This window comes from Eretmochelys imbricata, chromosome 1, assembly GCF_965152235.1.
Source record: "Eretmochelys imbricata isolate rEreImb1 chromosome 1, rEreImb1.hap1, whole genome shotgun sequence".
In the NCBI taxonomy this organism is placed as follows: Eukaryota; Metazoa; Chordata; order Testudines; family Cheloniidae; genus Eretmochelys; species Eretmochelys imbricata.
This window is the reverse complement of record NC_135572.1, coordinates 169,801,050-169,816,077: the sequence shown is the minus strand read 5'-3', so window position 1 is coordinate 169,816,077 and position 15,028 is coordinate 169,801,050.

Here is a 15,028-nt window from a genome sequence, read left to right as displayed (position 1 = left end):
TCCAGTTAACTTAACTAATTGCCCTTCACACCTTCCATTCTGATGCCTGCTTCTTAGATGTGCTGGCTCAATCTTAATTGCTTCTCCATTCAAAAGCTAACTGTCCGTACGTGTGCTCCCTCAGACACTTCGTAACATGTTTTGGCATGCCCTCTCACATACAATGTATCCAGTATGTCCCCTTGTACAACGTTATACTTCCACACCCATTACCCCTGCCCCATGGGCTCTTTACCCCCTCCCCCCGCACAGTCTTTGGTCCCCGCTGCCTCCCCTCCTCCAGTACTAAATTTGTATTGAAAGAGGTGCCAGGACTCAGCCCCAGACAAATTAAGCACTGACTGGACAGCTGGAGAGCGGAAGCTGCTGGCCAGGCGCCCAGCTCTGAAGGCAGTACCACCCCCAGCAGTAGAGCAGAAGTAGCCCCTGGAATCACAGTATATGGTGGCATGGTATATGGTGTATTGCCACCCTTACTTCTTTGCTGCTGCGGTGGCTCGTGGTGCCTGGCGCTCGGCCTGTGGGTCAAGGTGGGCTCCGCGCTGTTGCATGGGGTCTGCATTTTGCTGGAACTCACAGCCATCCAGCAGCCCTCTGGCCACTCCTGGCTCACCAATGGTGCCATTTCAAATTTTGGAGGGGAGGGGGCAACTTTAACTATGATTCCAGGGGCTACTTAGGCACCTGAAAACTGTACTTTATTTGGGGGGGGGGCAGATAATAACTTAGAAATTAGCTGACAAGAGCACTGTACCTAATTGCTATATAAAGAAAGAAAAAAACTATATACAAACTCCAATTAAAGCCATATTTTAAATTTATATGTAAGTTTAGAACAATCAGGAGATAATACAGCAAGATATTCCCAATCCCAAACCTTGAGGTATCAGTTCTGGAGTTAACACAGATATCAGAAAAACAAGTTTGATACCTTGCACACAGTCTTCAGTAAAGATAAAAATAAATAAAATCTGCTTACTTTCTCTAACAGACACACTTCGTGTTACTGCCATTATCTACTCTATTTTAGTCAACTGTTTTTCACTCCACTAAAAATGTATTTACTTAATTTTAACATACACTATTAAGGTTTTTTCTCTCTTTTATTAAGAATTTATTTTTATATAGAATTTATTTTTCCAACTATTTTGGCATTTATGTTTACTGATCACAATCACGTATGTACCTTAGAGACTAACCAATTTATTTGAGCATAAGCTTTCGTGAGCAACAGCTCACTTCATCGGATGCAATGAGCTGTAGCTCACGAAAGCTTATGCTCAAATAAATTGGTTAGTCTCTAAGGTGCCACAAGTACTCCTTTTCTTTTTGAGAATACAGACTAACACGGCTGTTACTCTGAAACCAATCATGTATGTGACTCATTAACATTTGACTCCCTCATTACTATCAGACTTTGAATCACATTTATTTTCATACAAATTTTAAGTTATTTTACAGATATAACTAAAAATACAATTTGAAAATAAGCGACCTTCATCGGCACAGTGGCTAAAGTTACGTGTTTAGCGAATTTTTTTTTTAAAATTGGCACTGTCATGGTGAGTACAAGCTAAATTTCCACTTTAGAAGGATACTATTATTTAATTGTACCATATTAAATAATGAATGACAAAGCACAGTATGGTAATAAAAGTAGGAATGATAATTACTCCAGCCAGGACAGGTTAGGCATTTTAGAACTTGCTACTCAAAGAATTAATTTAAGCGTAAGAGAGAAACAAAATTATGAAGTACACAGACCCAGTCAAAAAACTGAAATAGCAGCACTGTAATCCTTACTGAACTTAAAGAATAAAATTACAGAGAATATATGTGCATTACACATTTTGACAGGAAGTACTAAGAAGTACCAGCAGCAATACAAGCGTACACGTGACAGAGCGAGTGTGTGTATGACAGCACGCTGCCTCTTTAAGCAGAGCACTTACCTGCCTGAGTGCTTGTTCAGACAGCAGCAGCTGCCAACAGCACCCACTCTTGACCCAGAGGCAGCAGCAAAAACAGGCTCCCCCCACCCCAGCTCAGCGGAGACTGGGTGCATGTGCAGGGGAGACACCTCAACACAGCACACATACCCCACACTCTGTGCAGCAGACTGGAGGCAGGCTTCCAATCCTGAGCAGCGTGGCCAGAGGTGGCTCCAGGGTGTGGGGAAGAGGCAGTAGCATTGGCAGCTGCAGACAGCAGTGGAGTAAGGAGGTGAGGAAGGGCACCACTGCTCAGGAGGATAGTCATTCCCCCCTGCAGCTCAGGTTGCCAGTCTGCACAGTGCCCTGGGCAGCGCCCTCACCATAGGTGCTGGCATCAGGGGTGTTGGGGGTGCTGCCGCGCCCCCTGGCTTGAAGTGGTTTCCATCATATACAGGGTTTACAGTTTGGTTCAACGGCTCTCAGCACCCCTGCTATACAAATTGTTCCAGCATCACTGGCCCCCACCCCTAAGGTCGGCCCTGCACCTGGAACATCTCACCACAGCAAGGATAGAACTCAGATCCTCCTGTTCCAAAAAACACAGGTCTTAATATTTGTGCTAAAGAGGGCTCTCCTTGGTAGTATAGGGTGTAGGACACAAAGTTGAGCAGTTCTGATACCATTCAGTAGTTGGTAAACATACACACGAGCCCATTAATTACTGTATTTATTCCTATTTGTTTCACCACAATAAGACTTGAGGAATTTTCTCCCTTCCAAATGACATTTAGGCTGCAGCAACTCCCAACTCAAGCATTACATTAGAAGGCAAAGGTATACAAGAGGTGCCAATTCACACACCTCGGCAATAACATGCAAACCAATGGGTTTATCCAGAAGGAAATAATGTCCCAAGCTGCTTAAACAAGATTGGTCATCAAACATCTACAACTGAAAGACCAAACTACGACTCTTCAATTCAAATGTTATTTACCTTAGCACATGGATGTGAAAACTGGCAATCCACCAAAGGTAGTCGGACAGACATCTAAATGCCTTTGAAGGCAAATGCCTCAGGAAAAATATTAGGTATTAAATGGAATGAATTTATAACAAATGCTGAAACCCTTATCTGCAAGGTTATCCAGAAAAGAAGCTGGAAATGCATGGGATGTGTTAAGACTGAAGCCAGAGGGTCTACCCCAGCAGGCAAGCTGTTGGGCAGCTGGAGGAACATGTAAAAGGGGCTGATGGAAAGAATCCTTAACGATACTTAGAGACGGAACACTTCTGGACTTGACTTACCAGAGAACATTCAAAAAATGGTCCAGGATAGACAGGGGTATCAGAGCTTTGTTCGTGCCCTAAGCAACATCTGACAGCATGGGAGGGATTCAGATTCAGAATAAGAAGTTATAAGCAATACCTGCATAGAATCATAGAATCATAGAATCATAGAATATCAGGGTTGGAAGGGACCCCTGAAGGTCATCTAGTCCAACCCCCTGCTCGAAGCAGGACCAATTCCCAGTTAAATCATCCCAGCCAGGGCTTTGTCAAGCCTGACCTTAAAAACTTCCAAGGAAGGAGATTCCACCACCTCCCTAGGCAACGCATTCCAGTGTTTCACCACCCTCTTAGTGAAAAAGTTTTTCCTAATATCCAATCTAAACCTCCCCCACTGCAACTTGAGGCCATTACTCCTCGTTCTGTCATCTGCTACCATTGAGAACAGTCTAGAGCCATCCTCTTTGGAACCCCCTTTCAGGTAGTTGAAAGCAGCTATCAAATCCCCCCTCATTCTTCTCTTCTGCAGGCTAAACAATCCCAGCTCCCTCAGCCTCTCCTCATAAGTCATGTGTTCTAGACCCCTAATCATTTTTGTTGCCCTTCGCTGGACTCTCTCCAATTTATCCACATCCTTCTTGTAGTGTGGGGCCCAAAACTGGACACAGTACTCCAGATGAGGCCTCACCAATGTCGAATAGAGGGGGACGATCACGTCCCTCGATCTGCTCGCTATGCCCCTACGTATACATCCCAAAATGCCATTGGCCTTCTTGGCAACAAGGGCACACTGCTGACTCATATCCAGCTTCTCGTCCACTGTCACCCCTAGGTCCTTTTCCGCAGAACTGCTGCCTAGCCATTCGGTCCCTAGTCTGTAGCGGTGCATTGGATTCTTCCGTCCTAAGTGCAGGACCCTGCACTTATCCTTATTGAACCTCATCAGATTTCTTTTGGCCCAATCCTCCAATTTGTCTAGGTCCTTCTGTATCCTATCCCTCCCCTCCAGCGTATCTACCACTCCTCCCAGTTTAGTATCGTCCGCAAATTTGCTGAGAGTGCAATCCACACCATCCTCCAGATCATTTATGAAGATATTGAACAAAACCGGCCCCTACGTACGTGCATCTACGTACAAGCCACAGAGTTCTTCCCCAAGAAGCAAATGCTGTGAAGTAAGTACACAGTTATCTAAAATTAAAACCAGTTACATGGTTAACTTATTTTTCTGCAAGCTGCAGCCTTAGGACATGCTTGAAATTGAGATGATTCATTTCCATTCACGTGTTTTATCCTAGTGAGTAAAATTTTAGTAAATAAACATTGTGACCCTGGACTTTCCTATTCCTTCCTACAGAGTCTCAGAAGTACTTTGATATACTGTGTGGAAACAAGCTTAATTGAAACTGAATTCACTGGCAAACTATGGAATACGACATGATGAAGAAAATGGCTAGAATTTCTTACAGGCACCAACAAAGGAAAAATTATGTAACTATCCCCTTTGCAAACCTTTGTAATTGGAAATTTTGATACCCATTAAGGAAACAATACCGTGGACTGCAAGTCAAAAGATTTTATGAGAACCAGAAAGGGCTCTCCCTTTCCCCACATCTGCTTCATTTGTTTAATGTTTCCTTCAGATTTCATGCAGTGTAGCTAAATCTAAAAATAGGGAGACAGAACTCCTTAAATCGAGCCAATGAACTAACAATATTCTCCAGGATCATAAGCCAGCTATCTAAGAGATTACATCAGGGGAGGTTAATTCATAGGTATTGATTTAAGATAAGTCATTTAGCTGGTTGATGTGGCAGAATGTCACAAGACACATTAAATTATATAATGTCTGAAGAACAGTTTTCATTTTTATTCATCAGGTCTCATTTATTTACCTAGATTCCTATTTCATTTAAATGTTCCTTTTCACAAAGATTAGTATATTTTCTTGCATGAATTTTCATCCTATTTTTCTAGGTTAAAAAATATATCAACATTACAAACTGAAGCATCTCTTTCCAAATAGTGACAAACAGTGCCATGTATACAGTTTAACATTAAAACAGTTAGCAGGGTTCCATTTGGTTTGTTTGACTTGGAGGTAAATTCTGAGCCAGAATTCTGATAATTGGCATCAGTCATCAATGGAATTTTATACCAGATGAGGACCTGGCCCAGGGATTTTAGGGAGTGACATTTCTCTTTCAAAAGAAGCCTCCAGAATAGATTAGCTTTGTTCAACTTTTTATTGAGGAAGCAGAAGTAGGGAAGAAGTGCTGAAGACCCTAGTGAGTGGCTCAGTTCCTAAGCTCTGTTTTGCTCTGCTGGATTTCTTTGTGTTATGGCTGGTAGTACCCCTTCTGCAGCATGGGCAAAGTCAATCCTACCACTCCTGAGAACATTCAGTTCTCCTGTACTCCCTTTGAATATCAAGAACCTCATACTCAGATGAACTTTTTCAGGTGTTCCATGGGCTCCTCTTTTCAGTCTCATTAAATCTCTGTTAATCATCTATTAAATCAGGTTTGTCACATATGCCATAAGATTTAAGCCCATCTCACTATTACTCTGCACTTTGTACAAGTCATTTGCACCAACGTAAAGGTGATGTTAAATACTACCAAATCAGAATGGTAGCACTTTTCATAACAATATACATAAAAGACCCCTTTAACATGTAGGACAGTGGTGAATCTGGCCCATCATCCTGATATTGTTACTGTTTATTATTATTATTTGTATTGTGGTATGATCTCACAGCTCCAGTCATGGACCAGGACCCCACTGTGTTAGGTACTGTAAGAACAAAAGAGAGGATCCCTGCACTCATAGTTCATGGATCAGCTATAAGCTCTATGATTAAAAAGTTCACTTCCCGAATTGTATCTGCTTAATAGCAGTGAATCATGCTGTTACCATATTACCAAGGCCTCCTTATTTTCTGATCCATCGCAGCATTTTATTTATGATACAGTGATGACATAAATTTTTGTCATGATGGACGTATTACTCAATACGAGAAGCTAATGCAACAGTGCTACAATGGAAATATTGGATCAGAGAACCCCAAGCCATTGCAGTATCTTGTTAGAAGTTTATAATGAACTAATAAATTAGTATATATCACAGCAACTACTCACCAGGTAATTGGAAACACGTAGCTGAACTTGTAAGAAATCTGACACATGGTGAACCCTCACCTGCTGGATATTGGAAACAGAGAATGAAAAGAAAAAACACAGTTACAGTCAACAAGATATTTTCCTTAAGAGCTAATGTTTGTAACAAGAAAGTAAAATAAGCAAAACAGAAATTAAACAGAAAACTCCCCAAATTAGGGCTAAATCTAGTCAAATACCCCTAAATGTGTAGCCCTATCTTCTCTACCTCCCCAGAAGCCATTTCTTTAGATCTTCCCTCAACACCTTTGCAAGGGGAGGAAAGTATGAGCTGAAGTTAACCCTTTGTTCACCAGGAGCTGCATTGTTCCCTGAAACCTGTTACAAAATTGTGTTTGCAAAATTTCATCCAACAGACATTTTTTTAAAAACTTTTGCAGCCCTTTCCCACAGGCACTACCTCTGTCTCTCTTCCTACATAGAAGAGGAATCCTTCTTCTGCTTCTAAAACCATCCTGAAATATTTCAATATACAGTGTTAAGAAAGTACAGTTCTTTGCACAGAAACTTTGGAAGAAGACAGTTAATGGGACGGGGGGAGGGGGGGACTTATCAGAAACTCTGAAATGAAACTATCAGGTGAAGATGGAAATGACCATTGTTTCTCTCTCCCTGATCTCTGATGCTGACAGATAATAAGACAGAGTAATTGTACATAAGGGTAACTGTGTTCTACTCCTTATTAAAAAGAAAAGGAGTATTTGTGGCATCTTAGAGACTAACCAATTTATTTGAGCATAAGCTTTCGTGAGCTACAGCTCACTTCACTACAGCTTATGCTCAAATAAATTGGTTAGTCTCTAAGGTGCCACAAGTACTCCTTTTCTTTTTGCGAATACAGACTAACACGGCTGTTACTCTGACTCCTTATTAAGGCATGAATAGCTTGCATTTAACAAGTGTTGTGCTCTTTGTATTTACCTTGTGGGTTTTGAGCTTCATAGGTGCACTCACTTCACATTTTCAAGTTTTTCTCATCAAACATGCAGACCAGAAACTGGCTTTTTTTAAAAAAAATGACAGCTGAGATTTTCATGCATTTTGATTCCAGCAGCTGGGTCTTAAAAAAACCACCAACTATCATGAGAGCTGGCTACACTGCAAACGTGATATTACACAGCAGTGAAAGCCTGCGGTAAGCTTCAGCCAGTTGCAGTCTGTTCGAAAATGGAGAATTATCTTCAGTCTCTGAAGCCACACCCACATCTGGACACATAACAACAGCTACTCCACAAGTTAACTGAGGCCCCAAAACTGCAAACATTTATGCACATGGTTTACATTACACTCACTGATTTCACTAGGACTACTCCTGTGCATAAAGTTAAGCACATGCATAAGTGCTTTCAGTATTGACCTAATACAGTTTATTTGATATGGAGAATAAGGGAGTTATTTGGTTTATTTTTAAGAATATAATGTGCACCTCAGTTTACCTGCCTGATTACATGCAGTTAAATCAAAGGAGGCAATTATGGAAGAAACAAACAGGAAATAAAACAATGACAGATAAGTTACTGCCAGCAAGAATACCAAGGGTCCTTAAGGAAGCAATGGGGAAGCTATTAATTGGGAAATATGAAACTGTCAGCTCCGCCCTGGTTAATAGGTTAATTTTCCCAAGACTAGGATCAAGTGAGTATTAAAGATTCCATTCTAGAGAGGAAGGGGAGGTGAATGAGCACCAGTTGAAACTGACAGAAAGACATGGAGATAATATGGCAGGGGCTATTTGTCTCATCCAGGCCAGGAGTAGCGGTGTCTGGGCAGAGTGTAATGTACCTAAAACTTGCAAGGAAAGAATAAAGTTTAGATAGTACCAGACATATGACCTCCTATTGTTTTATTCTTTTTTTGCTTGCTATGAACCTTTGGGTGAATAAATAAAAAAAAGCAAACAAAAAAACAATAATTCCATCATGTGGAACCATACTGACCCCCATGTTGCTTATCAGCAGGGTTACAAACTTTATATTCACCACTCAGAACTCTGCCACCTGAGTGAACAGAATAACTGGCAATAATGAAGGGCTATCATCTTCTATGGCCCAGCCAGTAGAAGGGGACGAGACACACCCTTTCCCTGCAGGTTCACAGCTATTTGCTTGCAGTCGAAGAACAGTGAGACTCAAGAATCCTGGCTTCTATTTCATGTTTTGAGGGAAGTGTTCTTTAGTGGTCATTGATCCTTCTGCCCCTAACCCCTTCAGCATGTCCCCTGTCCTCATCCTGTCTCTTCCTCCCTGCCCAGCCAGCCCTAGTGGCCACTCCCAGGCTCCTTGTCCAAATAACCTTCGTCCCGACCTCCTTGTACGCACCCCCTGTCTCCCCCATTCTGTTCTGAGTCCAAGTTCTCCTGCCCCATCTCCCACTCCTAATCTCTTCACAGCTCACCTTAGCTTCTTCTCTTGGTCACAGTCTCCTTGTCCAGTCAGTCTGTTTCCCCACACCTTTGGACTTCCCATCCATCCCCAGCTTCCCATCCCAGTTCCCTTGTCCAAACTATCCCAGTCCTCCACCTTGGACTCTGAGTCAAGGTCCCAGTCTTCACCCTGCTCCAGGTCCCAGTCACATTCTCAGTTTTCCCCTGGGGCTCCTTGACGAATCCCAGTGTCTCTTGTTCACCGGGCTCCTTATCCAATCTCAGTCTTCCCCCCACCAGAGCTCCACGTCTATTCCTTGCACTCCCCAGATCAGGCACTTCACCACTCTATATCACAGCCTGGGTGCCAGCATGGGGAGCCCTGTATTCACAGGAAGGACAGTTTCTCTGCCCTCATTTCTGTGTTTGGCACCACAGCAGCTAGGAGCAGGCATTGCAGGGGAAGCTCTCCAGTGTCCTATCCACTACACCCCCATATTCTGAAAGTGTTCTCTTACATGGATTTACAAGGTGACCAGTTACAATACTTAAAGCATGGAATAAGTACTCTGGAAACAAAGGGACGTAACAAGAGACAATATGGATGGCTGGGGTATAAGTGAAAGCCTTCTGTTCCCAGGAACGGATGTAGAATGTTTAGATGTTCCAAGACTCCAAGTAGCTACATAGGCTTGGCATTTTTGTCCCCTGGCTTGCTGAGGTAGTTCTTGCAAAAACCTTCTCACCAACGGAAATTACTGAAATATCTCCCCCTTTCTTCCGCCCCCTCAGTACTGGTACAGTATCATTTGATGATTATTACTGGATTCAGGTAACTCTGAGTTCATCCAATTCTAGTTCATCCACTAATTCTAGTGATCACAGGACCCACCTAAGACCAGTCTTTTCTTCTGAAAGTAAACTTCTTGCATCAGCTTTCTGGATAGCATTCTGCTAATCAGAATGTACTGGGCATAATAGGTGCAGACAATGTTTTAATAACAGCCTAGGAAGCTTGAACCTTGTGTACCTATACAGCTTCACATCCATGCTACTGGCTAGACATAGGAAGACATTTTATTACCACAAAGCAATGTAATACCTTGGAAACCATTACTGTTTCTGTGATACGTGGAAAATAACTCTAGACTGTACTCAAAATTTGCTAAGAGTTGCTTATGAAAGCTATTCTTCTGGAGAAAATGCCTCATCTTTATGTGTGTGTGTTCTTGTAATATGCAAGCAAGAATTGATTTTCCAGATCAAAGGCTCAATCCCAATGTGCAGTCCTTACTCACAGGAGCAATCCCATAAGTACAGGCTGCAAGATTAGACAGTAGGTGTGACTTTAAAAATAAACATGCAATTCTGGGCCAAATCCTGACCCCTTCTTCAGCTACTTTCCACTGCTCTGATGGGACAAAAAAAGTTGTAAAGCTGGCATATCTGGCCTATGGAGGACTTCTCTTACATAGGAGAATCCCCAAGTGGTGTAGAGCAGCTGTAATGGCTCCTATACTATACCCTTCCTCACCTCCTTCAGGTGTAGGAGGCATTTCCAGTGAATCTTTATGTCTCACCATCAATCAATGAATTCCAGAACAGCCCTCTGGGGCCATGAGCAGCCAGGTGTAAGTTAGAAAAACCCAGAGGCTTGCTCTTCAGGATCAGGCGGCATGAAGATGGCTTAACATGACCTTTGCCCTCTGCCTTGCTTCAGCCCCACTAATGTAGTTTGGCTGGACCAGGAAATCTGAAATATTTAAAGTCATTCAAAAGAAAAAACAACAACAATCTCACATTCTGACTATGCCATTACCAGCTATGGGCTTCATCAGGCACTCCTTGACTTCTCTTCACTAAGAATAATGGATCCAGTCGTATAGCCCTTACTTATGTGAGTTGTCCCATTGACTTCAGTGGCATTACTCGTGGGAGAAAAATTGAAGGATTGTGCTCTCTGTAAAATACAATGGAATTTGTGTTTACCATTAACATATGTATCATTAACAAAACATTTTTTTTCTGCCTCATTCTCTCTTTCACTGCCAATATATTAAAAGACCAAACTATGGTGGAAAATCACTTCATGAGGAAGAAATCAAATGTTATGAAATATCCCTTAGAATTTTTCCATAAGCTGGCAGTTTTGTCCCTTTGAAGAAGTTGTGACTCTGTAGAGTATGGACAGTTTATTGCTAGGGAACAATGTCTGTACATAATGACTATAAGATGTTACATAAAAGCTTAAAACAAGTCTGCAGTAACTGTTGCTTCTACATGGGAATGTCTTTCTTCACATCTGGGTTTCAGAGGATCTTAATTTAAAATAATTTAAAATTAGCATAGAACAATGTATTGTCTTCAAAAAATAATGCTGCCATCCTCTCACATTACGGTGTTACTGACTCCGTTGGGTCTTATTTAAGCTTTGTCAGCTTTTCCATCAGAAAGCTTGCTGAGGGGGGATTAATTACTTCAGGTAAAAAGGCAAAACTTTTTATTTTTTCTATATTGTATATTTATTGGCACTTACACAAAACTCTCTACATCAATTCACTTGCTTTCAATTGAGAGATCAGCGAACAAATGGAAGAGTTTCACATGCTGCCCATTGTTTAAAATATTTTGAAAAAGCAAGATTTTATTTAGTTATTTAGGGCCAGCTCATGCCTTAGGTGGCCACACAGAGAGTTAAAAGGAAATATGTACCTCCTGCATGGCCTCTCCACATTTTGGCCTGAGTATGTATGGGAAAGCACGGACTCTGTACCTGGTACCCCACCCTCAGCCCATCAACAGGTGGGTGGAGCAGTGGGTGGAGCCATTGAATGTGTCCTCCCCTCAATATGAAACTGAAGAAGGGGGAGGTGGATTGGTGTCTTGGTATGCACAGACAGAGACAGCCACGGAATCAGGGCTGGTCTCTAGGGGTTCATTCAAACATCCAAACAAAAAGCAAAGAGGAGCTCACTAGTCAGACACTGTGGCTATGTCTACACTACAAATTACTTCAGTATAACTTATATCAGTGGTTCTCAAAGCCGGCCCGCCGCTTGTTCAGCGAAAGCCCCTGGCGGGCCGGACCGGTTTGTTTACCTGCCATGTCTGCAGGTTCGGCCGATCGCGGCTCCCACTGTCCCTTGGCCCGTGCCGCTTCCCGCAGCCCCCCTTGGCCTGGAGCGGCAAACCACGGACAGTGGGAGCCACGATAGGCCGAACCTGCAGACACGGCAGGTAAACAAACCAGTCCAGCCCGCCGGGGCTTTCCCTGAACAAGCGGCAGACCAGCTTTGAGAACCACTGACTTACATCACTCAGGAGTGTGAATAATCCCACTCCTAAGCGACGTAAATTATACCACCTAAGCACCAGTGTAGACAGCACTATGTCGGGCTTTTTCCACCAACATGGCTACCGCCTCTCACAGAGGCAGGAATTATTAAGGGAGCACGCTCTCCTGTCTGCTTAAAGTGTCTTCATCAGAAGCACAACTGCGGCGCAGCTGCATCGGTGCAGCTGCGCCGCTGTAGCTGCTGCAGTGTAGACATAGCCCTAGGCAGAACCAAAGCAGGAAGGAAATTGCCAGGCAACAAAGCAAATAGGTAAAGCAAATAGGCAGGGAGCCACTGAAGTACAAAGCCAAGCAAAGGCAAAGGCACCCTGAGAAATCGAATGGCAGACATCTAGGTAGGCAGAAAGACAGGTGGACAAGCAAGTTATTAGTTAGTTTGATAGGTACCTCTGTAGGTTAAATGTCACTCCTCCACTGCAAAGGCAGCCAAATCCAACCATTATCTCTTAGTAGTCCAGGTCTTGGGTAGCAAATCATCTCCAGTCCCAGAATCTCTTTCCTGACCTCCAAATGAAATTGAATAAAAATCTCAGAATCCACTTCCCTGGCACTGGAAACTCCTGGAATCCTCTGAGTATCCACTACTTCGTTCCCAGCATTCTGCAATGGGACAAATCTTCATAGCCTCAGAAGCTATGGATACTCTGAATCTCTGCATTTCAAACCTGGACAATTTATTCCCGATCTCCCCAAGAGAGGAGATTAAACCAGGATGATCTGTAAAACTAGGAAGATCTATGTTCCCGCAGTGTGTCTCCATGCACTGCCTGCTCCCGCAAGTGCCGCCCCCGCAGCTCCCATTGGCTGGTTCCTGGGGGGACTGTGCAGGGGGCGGGAGCAGTGCGTGGAGCTGCCTCGCCCCGCCCCCCAGGGATGTGCAGAGACATGCCAGGAGCTGGCCACTTCCAGGAGTGGCTTGGGGCCACAGCATGCAGGCAGGTAGCCTGCCTGACCCCTGCTGCGCTGGGGCTCCCTTTAGCCCAGCACACTGGGCTGCAGCCCCTAAAGCCCCTGTGTTAATCTGGCTCTGACCCCAAGGCAGGAATCCCGTCCCAATTCACTCCATTCAGCCAAGGCACCCCTAGAGACAAAAAGCTAGCTTCTCCTCCACTCCTGTTATTGTGACCCAGACATCACTGGGCCACTAGATCCATTGTAGTATACAATGTGGCCACTCTCCAACCACTTACTCTGAGTGACCAGGCACTGCAATCTATCTTCCGTATGGGGGTATGTCCTGTTCTCCACTTACAGTCAACTTGCTGGTACAGATTGGACAGTCACCAGAGGGTGAAACCTGCTGTATAGTTTCAAAAAGCAGCTAGTCCTCAGGAAAACCTGTTACCTTGAGAGGGAATGTGAGGTGGTGGTGGTTATCCCACAGATTTTAGCCATTTTTCTTATTTGCAATCTCCTTTGCATTATATTTGAGAGAATATGTATCATGACTGAAAACAATGCGGTTTACAGTCAGTGATTCCAATAAGAATAATTATTTTGTTTTGAGCTCACGTTAAATGTTACTCTCACTGCTGGAATATTATCAAATTGTTTTTCTAAATATGGGATTTGATTGGATTAGGCTTGGATTTTCTTAGAGTCCAGACATACTCCCTGACCACTCAGCATCTCCATCCGATGGCTTTCTGGGGCCAGAATATAGCTCTCTTTAGGTTGGAATATTTTCTAATCCAATGACTGTTTCAGAGGGAAGGGAATTTTTTTCCAGTCCAGCTGTGAGATACAGAGGGTTAGCAGATTGGTAGCAGACTCAGTCAAATCTCCAAAAAACCCACTGGAATTTCCGTAAATCAAAATTGATGGGACCCAAGAATATCTTGGCTCTCTGAGCCCCCATTCCTCCCAGCCAAACTTCTAGAGCTACTCAAAACTCCCCCTCTTTCAGCTGCAATATTTCACAGGAAAATTCCTTCAAGAGCCTCAAAGCCCCTATTCTTTCTTTGGATCAATGTAGATAGAACACTTACATTTTCTTTATAATCCCCTTTTTATATGGCCTCAGGCTCATCTTTCCCAATCTGCTGCCCTCCCCCACCCCACAAATTCCAAATCTCCTCAGTAAGGGAGAAATGAATTTCTTTTTATTATTAAACAAACGTCAGTTGGATTGTGTAAAGAAAGGAAATAAACCAATATTTGGAAGAAAATAAGTATTGCTTGATAACTTCCCAGTCGCTGCCTGCCAAATGCTCTAAAGTACAGCTTTCCAGTCCCTCCCCAGATGGAGTTTGAGACTTTCTTGAACTTTGTGCCACTCTTTGCATCCCTTCCCCCCACTACACACTCTTGATCTTCACTTTTAGCAGCCTAGGGCCAGTCACAAAACCCAGGATAAGGTCACTTCTCTGTTCTCAGGGACTCATTGGCGTCACTCTGCATAGTTCTATGAAAACATCTGCTCAGTGTGCAGCAGCAGCCAAAAGGGCTAGCGGAATGTTAGGAACCATGAGGAAAGGGATGAATAATAAGACGGAAAATACGATAATGCCACTATATAAACCCATGATACGCCCGCAGCTTGAATACTGGCTGCCATTCTGGTTGCCCCCCCTCTCAAAAAAGATACGTTAGAATTGGAAAAAGTACAAAGAAAGGCAACAAAAATGATTAGGTGTATGGAATAGCTCCCGTATGAAGAAAGATTTTGTCGTTCAGAGGTGTTAAAAAAACACACACCACTGAAAGACAAAAGTTTTGCTGACGAAAAGCACTGGCGTGAACAGCGCTTTGTGGGCGGGAGCGCTCTCCTGCCGACAACGCTAACGCCGCTCGTTGGGGGTGGACGTTTTTTGTTGGCAAGAGAGCGCTGTCCTGATGACAAACAACGGCTACGCTTTGCGCCTTTTAGCGACACAGCTGTAGTGGCACAGCGGCGTTGCTAACAGTTGCG